This window comes from Ranitomeya variabilis, chromosome 4 (genome assembly GCF_051348905.1).
Source record: "Ranitomeya variabilis isolate aRanVar5 chromosome 4, aRanVar5.hap1, whole genome shotgun sequence".
NCBI classification, from domain to species: Eukaryota; Metazoa; Chordata; class Amphibia; order Anura; family Dendrobatidae; genus Ranitomeya; species Ranitomeya variabilis.
This window is the reverse complement of record NC_135235.1, coordinates 152,885,947-152,898,427: the sequence shown is the minus strand read 5'-3', so window position 1 is coordinate 152,898,427 and position 12,481 is coordinate 152,885,947. Positions and strand designations below refer to the sequence as shown.

The 12,481-nt window shown below is 39.4% G+C and overlaps 1 long non-coding RNA gene across 1 annotated transcript; it reads right to left on the bottom strand.

The window, feature by feature from the left end:
• Window positions 1–4,507: 4,507 nt before the first annotated feature.
• LOC143768542 (uncharacterized) lies at window positions 4,508–7,836 on the bottom strand. The gene is made up of 3 exons (XR_013213936.1): window positions 7,712–7,836; window positions 6,096–6,158; window positions 4,508–4,681 (listed from the first exon to the last, which is right to left on the bottom strand). It is a non-coding gene; the product is annotated as an uncharacterized LOC143768542 (long non-coding RNA).
• Window positions 7,837–12,481: the final 4,645 nt, after the last annotated feature.

The window sequence follows — 12,481 nt, the reverse complement described above, 5'->3', positions numbered from 1 at the left end:
CTACTCTGCCATAAAGGCCTGAATAGTGGAGGACTGCAGTGATAATTGACTTTGTGGAACTTTCTCCCACCTCTCTACTGCATCTGGAAAGCTCAGCCACAGTGATCTTGGGGTTCGCCTTTACCTCTCTCACCAGGGCTCTTCTCCCACGATTGCTCAGTTTGGCTGGATGGCCAGGTCTAGGAAGACTTCTGGTGGTCTCAAACTTCTTCCATTTAAGGATTATGGAGGCCACTGTGCTCTTAGGAACCTTGAGTACTGCAGAAATTATTTTGCCACCTTGGCCAGATCTGTGCCTTGCCACAATTCTGTCTCGGAGCTCCTTGGTCAGTTCCTTTGACCTAATGATTCTCATTTGGTCTGACATGCACTGAGAGCCATGAGGTCATATATAGACAGGTGTGCACCTTTCCAAATCAAATCCTATCAGTTTAATTAAACACAGCTGGACTCTAATGAAGGAGTAGAACCATCTCAAGGAGGATCACAAGGAAATGGACAGCATGTGACTCAAATATGAGTGTCTGAGCAAAGGGTCTGAATACTTATGACCATGTGAAATTTCAGTTTATCTTTATTAATAAATTTGCAAAAATTTCTACCTTTCTGTTTTTTTTCAGTCAAGATGGGGTGTACATTAACCCCTTTACCCTCAAGGGTGGCTTGCACGTTAATGACCGGGCCAATTTTTACAATTCTGACCACTGTCCCTTTATGAGATTATGACTCTGGAACGCTTCAACAGATCCTGATGATTCTGACATAGTTTTCTCGCGACATATTGTACTTCATAGTAGTGGTAAAATTTCTTTGATATTACCTGTGAAAAAAATGGAAATTTGGCGAAAATTTTGAAAATTTTGACATTTTCCAACTTTGAATTTTTATGCCCTTAAATCACAGAGATATGTCACACAAAATACTTAATAAGTAACATTTCCCACATGTCTACTTTACATCAGCACAATTTTTGAACCAAACTTTTTTTTGTTAGGGAGTTATAAGGGTTAAAATTGACCAGCAATTTCTCATTTTTACAACACCATTTTTTTAGGGACCACATCACATTTGAAGTCACTTTGAGAGGTCTATATGATAGAAAATACCAAAGTGTGACACCATTCTAAAAACTGCACATCTCAAGTTGCTCCAAAACCACATTCAAGAAGTTTATTAACCTTTCCGGTGTTTCACAGGAATTTTTGGAATGTTTAAAAAAAATGAAAGTTTAACTTTTTTTTCACAAAAAATTTACTTCAGCTCCAATTTGTTTTATTTTACCAAGGGTAACCAAATTGGACCACAAATGCTGTTGTACAATTTGTCCTGAGTACGCTGATACCCCATATGTGGGGGTAAACCACTGTTTGGGCGCATGGAAGAGCTTGGAAGGGAAGGAGCTCCGTTTGACTTTTCAATGCAAAATTGACTGAAATTGAGATAGGACACCATGTCGCGTTTGGAGAGCCCCTGATGTGCCTAAACATTGAAAACCCCACAAGTGAAACCATTTTGGAAAGAAGACCCTCTAAGGAACTTATCGAGATGTGTTCTGAGAACTTTGAACCTCCAAATGTTTCACTATAGTTTATAATGCAGAGCCGTGAAAATAAAAATACTTTTTTTTCCCCAAAAATTATTTTTTAGCCCCTAGTTTTGTATTTTCCCAAGGGTAACAGGAGAAATTGGACCCCAAAAGTTGTTGACCAATTTGTCCCGAGTATGCTGATACCCCATATGTTGGGGAACCACTGTTTGGGCGCTTGGAAGAGCTTGGAAGGGAAGGAGCGCCATTTAGAATGCCGACTTAGATGGTTTGGTCTGCAGGCGTCATGTTGAATTTGCAGAGCCCCTGATGTACTTAAACAGTAGAAACCCCCCACAAGTGACCCCAAATTGGAAACTAGACCCCAAAGGAACTTATCTTGATGTGTTGTGAGAACTTTGAACCCCCAAGTGTTTCACTACAGTTTATAATGCAGAGCCATGAAAATAAAAAATCTTTTTTTTCCCACAAAAATTATTTTTTAGCTCCCGGTTTTGTATTTTCCCAAGTGTAACAGGAGAAATTGGACCCCAAAAGCTGTTGACCAATTTGTCCTGAGTATGCTGATACCCAATATGTTGGGGTAAACCCCTGTTTGGGCACATGGGAGAGCTCGGAAGGGAAGGAGCACTATTTTACTTTTTCAATGCAGAATTGTCTCGAATTGAGATCTTACGCCATGTCGCGTTTGGAGAGCCCCTGATGTGCTTTAACAGTGGAAACCCTCCAATTCTAACTGAAACCCTAACTCAAACACACCCCTAACCCTAATCCCAATCCTAACCACACTCCTAACCTGAACATGCCCCTAGCTCTAATTCCAACCACACCCCTAACCCCAACGTACCCTAACCCTAATCCCAACCCTAAACACACCCCTAACTCCAACACACCCCTAATCCTAATCCCAACCATAACCCTAACCACACCCCTAACCATAATCCCAACCCTAATCCCAACCATAAATGTAATCCAAACCCTAACTTTAGCCTCATCCCTAACCCTAACTTTAGCCCCAACCTTAACCCTAACTGTAGCCCCAACCCTAACTGTATCCCTAACCCTTAAGTTAGCCCCAACCCTAACCCTAATTTTAGCCCAAACCTTAACCCTAACTTTAGCCCCAACTCTAACCCTAACTTTAGCCCCAACCCTAACCCTAACTGTAGCCCCAACCCTAACTGTAGCCCTAACCCTAACTTTAGCCCCAACCCTAACTCTAACCCTAACCCTAATGGGAAAATGGAAATAAACATTTTTTTAAAATTTTATTATTTTTCCCTAACTAAGAGGGTGAGTGAGGGGGTTTGATTTACTTTATTGTGTTTTTTTGATTGGCAGCTGTCACACACTAAAAAACACTTTTTATTGCAAACAATAGTTTTTGCGTCTCCACATTGTGAGAGCTATAATTTTTCCAGATTTTGGTCCACAGAGTCATGTAAGGTCTCTTTTTTTGCGGGACAAGTTGACATTTTTATTGGTACCATTTTCGAGCATGTGACTTTTTTTGATTGCTTTTTATTCCGATTTTTGTGAGGCAGAATGACCAAAAACCAGCTATTCATGAATTTCTTTTCTAGAGGGCGTTTATACCGTTCCACGTTTGGTAAAATTGATAAAGCAGTTTTATTCTTTGGGTCAGTTTGATTACAGCGATAACTCATTTATATAATTTTTTAATGTTTTGGTGCTTTTATACGATAAAAACTATTTTATATAAAAAATAATTATTTTTGCATCGCTTTATTCTAAGGACTATAACTTTTTAATTTTTCGCTGAACTGCGGCTCGTTTTTTGCGGAACAAGATGACGTTTTCAGCGGTACCATGGTTATTTATATCCGTCTTTTTGATTGCGTGTTATTTCACTTTTTATTCGGCAGTATGATAAAGCGTCGGTTTTTGCCACTTTTTTTTTTACGGTGTTCACTGAAGGGGTTAACTAGTGGGACAGTTTTATAGGTCGGGTCGTTTTGGACACGGCGATACTAAATATGTGTACTTTTATTGTTTTTTTTATTTAGGTAAAGAAATGTATTTATTGGAACAATATTTTTTTTTCTTTATTTAGGATTTTTATTTTTTTTTACACATGTAAATATTATTTTTTTTACTTTTTTACATTGTCCCGGGGGGGACATCACAGTATAGTGACAGATTGCTGATCTGACACTTTGCAATGCACTGTGTCAGATCAGCAATCTGACAGGCACTGCAGGGAGGCTTGCTAGTGCCTGCTCTGAGCAGGTGCTTGCAAGCCACCTCCCTGTAAGACCCAGAAGGAGCCCTGTGGCCATTTTGGATCCGAGGCCTGCAGGGAGGAGATGCTCGGTACAACGCGATCACAACGCTTTGTACCGAGGGTCTCAGGGAAGCACGCAGGGAGCCCCCTCCCTGTGCGATGCTTCCCTATGCTGCCGGAACACTGCGATCATGTTTGATCGCAGTGTTTTGGGGGTTATTGTGCCAGGAGCAGTCCATGACTGCACAAAGTGTCGGATGTCAGCTGCGATAGTCAGCTGACACCCGGCTGCGATCGGCCACGCTCCCCCCGTGAGCGCGGCTGATCGCGTTAGACATACTATCCCGTTGGTGGTCATATGGGCCCATACCACCTCGACGGAATAGCACGTCTAATGTCAAAAAGGGGTTAATGAGAAAAAAATACTTTTTTGCATTTACGATATGGCTGCAATGAAACAAAGAGTGAAAAATTTAAAAGGGTCTGAATACTTTCCGTACCCACTGTAGCTCAGGCCAAAGTGTACGTATAGTTATGAGAGTGGGTGGCCATATTGGCTATCAAAGTTTTTTTCTTTGACACAAACCCACAATGCCTCTGTTCATATTAACGTTTGCTTCGTCCTTAAAGAGCCTTTCATGCAGATCCATATTACTGAATACAAAAAGTAATGTGTATTTTTAAACATTCAAAAAAAACATAGAATGCGGACTTCATTTTATTATGTAAATAATTATTTATTGAGCTTTAGCATTTCTTTAAAATTTAACATTCAGATTGAGATTTTGAGTATTATGATTGCTTCATCCATCCACCAGTCAGCTTCTCACCAACTTGTCCTGTTACTTGATCACATGTGTTTTTGGCAGTTTCACATCCCTTCTCAATGACTGAAACAGAATGGAACCTGTTATAGATGCTAGCTTAGAAAAACGTGTTTAAACACATGCTAAACATAGCAATAGATATACATGAAAAATAGTTTATTAGACCACCTAATGAGTATGTGATATACAGTATATCTGCTAAACAGATGAATGGTAGACCATTCAGGAAATTAGTGGAACCAAAAGGAGAACACTGAACTTGAGTTTAAAGTAGAGTGTGGAACATACCGTAAGTGAAAGGATAAAATACCTTTATTAACATGAGTTGTATATGATAGCACTACATACAAAGAGGTGCTATATTATTAAAAATGACACCTAAGAATTACACAGATAAAAAGATACACATATGATTAAAAGTGCGCTGCACTTGATCCAAGGACCACCTGTGTAATCACGTCATTCTTTATCCATGTCCCCCTCATGGGATCTATAGGTGCTGTTGCCTTGCTCTACACAGACCATTGTGTCATAGTGGCCATATCTCCCAGCCCCACACTGGTGTGTATTAGAGTACTGTCTTAATTGACAGATGCCTTCTAACTACAATTACCTTTGTCTTGTATACTGGCTCTTGTAGTACTCACCCCTCATTCCTCCTTCTCCTCTCTCATTTCTGGACATACATGATTCCCTTTGAATGCTATTGATATAATGAAAATATATGTATTGTTCTACAATTTACCTGATGGTTCGTTCTTTTAATCATATGTGTATCTTAATCATGTGTAATTCTTATGCGTAATTTTTTAATAATTTTCTGTTTATTACAAATGTGGGCACCTCTTTTTATGTAATAATATCTATACCACTCATGTTAATAAAGGTATTTTCTCCTTTCACCTATGTTATGTTCCACACTCTTATTTGACCTCAAGTACGGTGTTCTCCTTTTGGTTCTTTTAGAAAAACTAGTGTAGAGTTAACCTCTGTGCAGTCGACATGCCCATGACAATCTCCACTAGGTATAGGATCTGTCTTGGTGCCTTACATTATGCTGTACATGTCCACCTTTCTGCAGATCAATCTTTTGTATATCGGACACATCTGTGCAAGAAATGCGACTAATTGCAGGATATGTTAGAAAATAGTATTCCGCCATAAATCCTACTCCAGCGTATGTAGACTTTGCTGGAGATTGTACCTCATTGGTGATGATTGCATGTACAACACATGTCCGCTGAATCCAGGCATGATCCATTGCAGTTGTATGATGTTACTACAAGTCATTGCTTTATGAAAATAAAGAGACCAGCAGGGCTCTCCGGAACATCGATTTTGGAGCCGCTAAATAACAGGTCGGACAATGCCTTTAAAATTCTTTTAGGAATTGAAAGACTATTTATTTATGGCTTATAAACATATGTAATGATTATACGAACATTTTGGATATGTGTAGAAGCTGACATAAACCTACCTTTTTCACCAATTTCTTTTCCTTTATCAACACAATCTTGGGCTGTGTGTTCTCCTTGCTTAACTGTTTAAAAAATAGAAATCTGTCAAGCCTTCTGCTGTATAGACATTATAAGATGCAGCAGTGTTTGGGTAGAAGTTTATACCGATAAGGTTTGACTAATGCAATGTATTTCGTGAAGATATTCTAATTGCTATTGAAAAGTCATGGGGTGGTGCCTTCATCCAGAAGAGTCACAGTCAGTCTTCAAACAATCCCTTCCAGGTCTAATATCTCCCTGTCTTCTCCACCTTACTACCAGTTCCCTCAAAATTACACACATGTGCCATTGCCTTGTATGTCACTGGTGTGCCCAGTACTGCCAGGCCAGGTGTACTCTCCGAACATCAGCCACGTAGCCACTAAACCTGGCAGAAGTTCACCTCGCTACACACAATATTATATGTCCATTTTAGAAATATTGTTTAAACTTAATTTTACTTTTTTACTTTAGTGTTTGAGCCCACATGCAAGGATTATGTGGATTGATATTACTTATAGAGTAATTTCCATTCAGTCTACAGAGTGTGCAGATTGCATACTCATGAAAAGATGTAGGCTTGTACTAAATAAAATTCTGCATTAACTATTTATTTTGCAATGCTTGGATACTTGACAAAGCTAACAGAGAATACACATCATTCTTATCCAGACTACTAATTGCTGACATTACTACAATTTCCCCAAGTAAAACATAAACCAAATTCTAGTGTTTTATTTCTTTACTAACTTTGAAATTTTGGGGGGGTTCATAAATGCCTTGAAATTAATTATTAGTTAAGTAAAGTCTCAAAGCATTCAGTATATTGAGCAGCACAAGTTCGGCACCGTGACCGATGGATGCACCCCATCTTTGAGCTCTGTATATCGTGATCAATCGTCAATACTATGTGGACCCTTTAGCACTAGGTCAGGGGTGCAATTCTTATGAGCACATTTAGTGTAAAATGTTTAGTGTTTACTGTCAGAATTGGAAATCAGAAGGACCTCATCCTTATGGATCCCTTCAGATGTGTTCTTTAAAAGCTCGTGCAGAAAACCGTATTTTTGGTCCAAGTGCGATCCAATAATAAAACATTGGACTGCAATCCGAACAATGTTATACTATGGGGCTTTGTACATATCAGACTTTCTCATTCGACTGAATATGTCCAAGAAGAAAATTGGACTACACAGTCTGATAGAATGGTGAAATTAACCCTCCCCCCGCCCCCTGATCTTTTCCACATCTGAGAAAAATCGGATATCACTATGATCGAACTCTGGTCAGAGTGTGATTAGCACAATCAGACTGATTTTCTCGGATGAGAGAGAACATGATCGTGTGACACTAAACTTAGAGAGGAACACAAGGTGCAAATAAATTACTATATATTAGCAAGCGGGGACACAAAATTCTTTAAACCAGAGAATTCTTTAAACCACAGAATCTCATGTCAATGGAAATAAAAAACTAATAGCAAACATTAAACTTTGAGTGTATCTTTAATCATGTTAGCTGCATATTATTTGAGGCGTTTTATTTCTACCCTCTTATCCCATTATATCTCTATGGATTGACTCCGTTCATTTCTCACCTGCTTCTTCAGCTTTCTTCTGTGCTTGGCTTAAGAAGCTTGACATGATTCTATGGTATCTGGCAGTAGGGATTGACGTTTTCCTGTGAAATAGCTTGAGGATGGTACAGTGCTCTCCCATATATAAGCCCGCGGACCCCTCCCATTAACAACTAAGTACAAGATTTCTCAGAACATGCCTGCCACATGAGCAATGCTTGTCTGACGTTACTAATTAGTAATTACATGGAAGTGTAGTGAAGTAATATCAGCAGTATTTATTTTGGACCTCTGGGGCAATCAATTTGCTACTTTGTACTTTAACACCTGAGACAAATATTAAGGCTACATTCCCATGATGAGTTTTTGGTGAAATTTTGACTTTGCAGATTTTCTGCAGTACTTCTGCATCTATTATGTAAATTAGGTTACTTGTGTGTTTTCACTGCTTCTTTGAGTGCATTTTTTTCATGTTTTTATAGAATTTTTGACGCTGCAGTTATTGTCACTTTTTGTTTTGTTTTCAATACTTACCATTTGTGACAAAACTTCAAGTGCATAATACATGCATTTTTATTATGTTTTGGCTCCGTAAATGCAGTAAGAATGCACGTGCATTTTAAGGGGATAATCAGCACATAAAACTTGGCATTCTCACAAGAGAAGTTGACATATTGTGGATTACAGGCTGTGTGCACACGTAGCAGATTTTTTGCGTTTTTTTCGCGGTTTTTCACTATAAAAACACTATAAAACCGCGAAAAAAATGCTAACATTAAGCATCCTATGTAACAGAATGCAATCCGCATTTTTTGTGCACATGCTGCATTTTTTTCCTGAGCGGAATCGCAATCCAGAAAAAAACGCAGCATGTTCATTAAAATTGCGGAATCGCGGTGATTCTGCACACATAGGAGTGCATTGATCTGCTTACTTCCCGCACGGGGCTGTGCACACCATGTGGGAAGTAAGCGAATCAAGTGCGGTTGGTACCGAGGGTGGAGGAGAGGAGACTCTCCTCCACGGACTGGGCACCATATAAGTGGTAAAAAAAAAAAGAATTAAAATAAAAAATAGCGATGTACTCACCTTCTGGCGGCCCGACCTCCTCAACGGCTTCTGTGGTGTGTGTGAAGGACCTGCGATGACGTCACGGTCACATGACCGCGGGTCACGTGACCGCTACGTCAATGGAAGGTCCTGAACACACAGCATTAGGAACGGACGCCGCTGAGGTGAGTATAACCTTTTTTTTAATTTTTTTAATTATTTTTAACATTCTACCTTTTACTATAGATGCTGCATAGGCTGCATCTATAGTAAAAAGTTGGTCACACTTGTCAAACACTATGTTTGACAAGTGTGACCAACCTGTCAAACAGTTTTCCAAGCGATGCTACAGATCGCTTGGAAAACGCTAGCATTTTGCAAGCTAATTATGCTTGCAAAACGCTAGTTTTCTGCGGGTATATGCATGCTAATTCTGCATGCGATATACCCGCGGCAGGAGGCGCCGAATTGCCGCGGAAATTTCCGCGGCAATTCTGCTACGTGTGCACATAGCCTGAAACTCTCACTGAAGGTCAGTTTGAATAGTTTTAATCATTCACTTAACATTATGTATAGATAATTGCATTAAAATGTAATCTTTATTTAGATCCTTTAACAATAGAAAACTTTCATATAAAAGCAATACTGTGTGTGCAAGTCATATGCCAGTCTGAGTGATTCCTATACACTGTAAGGGGCTAATAATGTCCTAATTCAAAACTATAGTGTCCCTACCTTGCTGTGGAGGTTGGCACCCTAATATTGCACAATTGGCGCCCCTGGTCTCTGTCGGCTCTCCCTGAATGACCCTATAAGGCCTTACAATAGGAAAGGGAGTTAGAGTCACATATAGACATAGACTATTTAAAGGGACATGGTCCAGATCGTAGTGACTTCCCCTGATGAAGCTACTCAAAGTAGCGACATGTGTTAGGTCCGGCCGGCATATGTGATACTTTAACCTAGTAAATATTTCTTTCTGCATTCATGGTCTTTAGATGGTTTATGAGATGTATTGTGTGTGAGATTTATTAGTGTCTGTATACATCTCTCTCTGCATACTTTCTTTCAACGTAGTCCATGCTCCTGCGATCCAGCACAGTTTAGCATTGCTTGCATTCATGCATTATCTGTTATGTAATTTTCTCCCTGTTGATGAATCGCTTCTGCATGGCACTTTTTGTGATTTCTTAGATTGAAAATTCTGCATTTATCACTTTATGAACCGTCTTGCAATTGAGCTCACGCCCCCATGATTCAGCACAGCTTAGCATTATATGCATTTATACATAATCCATACATTTTTTGATGCTAGCTTATGTTTGCATGGTTCATTTTATGAAGTTATATATCCTAAATAATAAAAAATTATCACAAAATTACTATACAATTTGCCATCTATTAGCCACATTTTGTGTATCACTGAGAATATTCATTGTACTGATATATGTGATATAAGGGATATTTTTCCTTCACATGCCTGCCTTTCACTTCTTTTGCATGTGTTTTTTAATATTTTGTAATTGTTTTTAATCTTATAATCATCTTCTGGCATTTTGTATAATAAAGCTGTATTATTCATAATTACTGTTTGCACTTTCATTTGCACTACCCTTCCTTCTCTTCTGTTCTCATAGACATAGACTATTGGTACTGATAATTACTCAACAACCAGGGTGTGTATAGAAATAACCAACAAAATAGATATGTCAGATGGACACAGGCACATATATATATAAAAAAAAATCACATCTCAAGATATAATATGCGTGGAGACATGGGTGGTCAGCGGTCGCCCCGTTCAACTAGCTGAAACCGCATTGACCAGGGATTGTCCCACCGAATGCCCGCTTTTTTCTCCGTGGGTGCAATGCTACTCAGACAACACAGGATGAGGGTAAAGCAGTGTGGCAATACTTTACTGAACCACAAAACAGGCACATAACACATTCACAGTCAGTCCCAGCAAAATACCCCAAGATGGTGCATATTACAGAGTCTCACCGTTCCGCTAACTCACCGGGATAATGGCAGCTGTTACTTGAGATCTTCCACGGTCAACTACCCCACCTGTGGCATGCACACAGAGAGGAGGTAATGACAAGTGTAGGAAGATGACAGTCCATTAATGTACAAGAGCCAGTTGACCGGAAGGTCACAACCTTGCTTCAGCTTCTAGGGTCGACTACCCCACCTGTGGCATGCACACAGAGGGGAGGTAATGACAAGCTTAGGAAGGTGACAGTCCCCTCAGGTACAAGGACAGTTGACTGGAGGGTCACAACCTGGCCTCTCCAAACATCTCCATGGAGCCAGGCAACCAGCAGGTCTCAATCCTTGATTTCTCCAAACGTATTCATGGTACAGAGATAGACAATGGAGCAGATCTATATTCTTCCAGCTGGGGGGCGAGGTCCCCTGAGCCAGCATTCTGTAGAATGATAGATCTATGTCCCTCATGATGGAGCCATGATGTCTTGACTGCAGTCCTGAAGAGTCCCTGGATGTTTGGATGTCTTGGCTGAATATCTGTCTTTTTCTCTATATATATAAAGAGGCATGTAACCTCTTTTTATAATTAACAAGTGTCCTTCATTCAGTATTTATATAAAGGGTAAGAATGGAGATGAGATCAATTACCATTACTTAATTATTTAATCTGTTTTCATAGTTTTTCCTCCACTGTTTCTGAAGTCTGCAAACTATCTAGCCTAGACAATGCATAATTAGCATACCAGTAAACATCACTAGTCATCAAGGATAAGAGCACAATATGTCATATCAAATATCAACTTACAAGTCAATATTACAGGCGTCCACAAGAAAAAGTCTGTTTTCTTGACCAGCGAAACGATTCAAAAGTCAACATATAGCTAACAGTCTATTCTTTCTGGTTTGCTAAAAATATGCTTCTCGTTAATTAAGATACAATGTCATGTCTCCACAATATGTTATATATATAATAATCCACTATATAAAAGATTAGTTTATCAAGCGGCACAGTCTCTATAATTAAAGCTGTCTCTAGACGGCGCAACCCGATTTGAGTGCTTAACAATGGCTATATCAGCCTGGTCGTTTCTCAACTTCGGGTGCTCCTCCACAGCAGAATAGTTATAAACACGATCCAAGAATGAAAGGAAATGAGGGCACTCACCAGTCTTCAATTTTCAAAGCTTTATTGGCAATATTTTCCGCTAAAATTCATGGCCGGGATTGCCGGAGCCGAAGCTCGTGTGAGCAGGGGAGTACGGGGACGACGGCCGTTTCGCGCTGTGCTTGCGCTTCTACGGGTCACTCAGTGTAAGAGCCAGACAGCGGAAATATAGTGCCGGCCACGACACCTCCCTCCACCTACTAGCCCTCCCACCAAACTAAAACACATTAAACATAAAAGGCACAATTAAAAACAACTTCACATAATCACTACTTTGTTATAAATACAGACAATGGCTTGTAATATACGATAAATAGCTAAATTTGCTCTGAATGATAACCGTTCGTATCTGTATATTTAAACAAACACCTTCGCATTATACATCTGAAGCGGTGCTTTATCTTCTACAGTCACTATCATTATTTTTTACTTTTTATTTTTTATTTTATATTTTCTTATCAACCTAATCAGAGAAATATTGAAAGATCTACTCTATCATTAAAGCCCAAGGGTCCCATCGCATCACTGCGCATGATCCACTTCGCCTCGGCTCTAAGAAGTAAGTTATCTAGATCACCTCCTTT